The 2,283-nt window shown below is 37.3% G+C and overlaps 1 long non-coding RNA gene across 2 annotated transcripts; it reads right to left on the minus strand.

The window, feature by feature from the left end:
• LOC140893072 (uncharacterized) lies at positions 1–2,283 on the minus strand. 2 transcript variants are annotated; one of them, XR_012153000.1, is made up of 4 exons: positions 1,998–2,283; positions 1,887–1,910; positions 801–1,537; positions 1–132 (listed from the first exon to the last, which is right to left on the minus strand). It is a non-coding gene; the product is annotated as an uncharacterized lncRNA (long non-coding RNA). The 2 variants fall into 2 exon arrangements; XR_012152999.1 differs by lacking the exon at positions 1–132 and having other exon boundaries at positions 562–1,537.

Genomic DNA, 2,283 nt, shown 5'->3' on the forward strand with positions numbered 1-2,283 from the left:
GCCTCTTCAATCACAATATGAGCTGCCCCACCAACTGGGCAACCACACTTTCCCTTGACGATATCATCCAGTGCCCTGAAGTTATGAGCTCCATATTCTTGCACGACTTGCTTGCCTTTACCATCTCTCATTCTAGGTGCATCAAAAAAGATACAATGGTTAATCCTAAAACAGAAACGACTAAAAGCAGATCTTAGTCTAATAAGTAAAAATACTAAACTAAGAATTAAAACTTAAGTCAAATACTAGATCTGACTATGTTGGGTCAATTAATACATAGCAAATAAGCAGTCAAGAGCAAGTAATCAGTCACATGCGCAATCATTTATACGTGTCTAGACTCGAGTGTCTTATACTCTAATTCGAGCATATCTCAGTTACGCTCTGATACCAAATGTGAGGGCCTGTGCTCCTGATTAAGGTTTAATGACCAAATAACCAGGATTAATTATTGTAAACAGCGAAAACGAGTAAAAATTTTCCTTTTTGGGCCTACAGAAATTTCGGCATGACCTCCCCGTAAATAGGACATTTCGAAAAATCCAAACAACACAACACAACATTATATACTCGAAAATAGAGTCACATTCAACAAACACAATTCCTACAGCCGCACTGGCCAGGACTAAACACGAGCAGAGCCGCCAAGGCTCGATCACTCCACAATCAAATCAAACCAATAATAGAGTATATAATACAACTACTCGAGGCATCTCCCCGGCAGAATACCAAACCAGACACAATACATATAAGTATATCTGGGAACACAACAACTACTAGCCGTCACTGGGCACCACTACCTGACGCTCCAACAGACGCGTTAGAACTCAGAAGTCCCTGGAAATCCTGTCATGGCATCAAAAACAACCACGACATAAAAGAAAATAGGGGTCGGATCCCAGTACGACAAACCAGTAAATTGCGATGTAAATAAATGACATGTAATAATACCAAGTAAATGAAATGCAATGCTATGCAATGCTTGAACGGTAACAAATGGAATAACGGATACCAAGTGGAGTACTAACGAATAACGTCAACAACAGTGGCCACCCATGCCAGGAATGCAGCATCAAATCGCCTCTCGTCCATGCACGTAGCTCTAGGAATGCGGTTTGCAAGTCCGCTCGTCCCGAGCTATCATCTGGGAATGTGGCTAAACCTATCCCACTCGTCCCTCTGATGACTCAACATACATCTCAAGAGTCCAACAAAATAGTCGTCAAAGTAGTCAAGGCTCAACATGATATGCCATTCGATTAATGTGACTAGTTGACGATTATCCTTTTTTAATTTATTTAAAAAGAAAATATATTATTTATTTAAAAATAAAAACTAGGGATAATTACTCAATTCAGCACATAATTTCAATTTATGCATGAATGCAAATATAGTCATCCAAGGCACATAATAGAAATTAATAAGCACTTAATACAATTACATGACTTCATAAACATCGTAAAATATCGTTTTGAGCGTACCTCACTGAACACTTAAATTTACCACAATTATTAAGGACTTTCTGAAGACTCCAAACCTGTGGCAAATATTTATTTCCAAAATCAACTTATATAAAATTCCAACAATTCACTTATTTAGCCTAAAATTCCAAAATAATTTTCAAGGCTAACATATGACAATCCTAAGGCATAATATGATCAAATAACCAATTTCTACAACCTTAGAATTTTCAAAAACCCAATTCATACTATTATGATTTTTTTAGAAATTCCACAAAATTCCTAAAATTCATATTTACACTTTCTAATATTTCTAATCATCCAAACACAATTTATTAATTAAGCACTAAAACTCGAAAATTCCCAATTAATAAATCTGAAATTTTTGAACTAATGCTTAAATAAATTCGGAAAATTAACCAATACCTCAATTCGGCTCAAATATAGCACCTACAACCAAGAATTAAACTTATATCAATTATAGGAACTTAATTGAACCAAAATACTCAAATTAAAACCCTAGTTCGAAAATTATACTTCAAGGCTTCAAACTACAGGTCCAAACACCCGAAACAACCCTCCTCTAGACTCCGTCGGCGGCAATAGAGGCGGCGAACGGTGCTAGCTGCCCGAAATGGGTTCCAAGAAATGAGTTCAAAAATTGGGGAAATCGGTACCAAAACGAAGATCTCGTCGCGAGGATTCCGGAACTATTTTTGGATTTGAAATCGGGTGACCGACGGCAAAGATATCGCCGGTCAAAGGAACGAAAATGGAAATGGGAAAAGGAAAAAGAAACGGGGCGTGAATGGTGGAGGAGAGA

Source organism: Henckelia pumila, chromosome 3 (genome assembly GCF_033568475.1).
Source record: "Henckelia pumila isolate YLH828 chromosome 3, ASM3356847v2, whole genome shotgun sequence".
NCBI classification, from domain to species: domain Eukaryota; kingdom Viridiplantae; phylum Streptophyta; class Magnoliopsida; order Lamiales; family Gesneriaceae; genus Henckelia; species Henckelia pumila.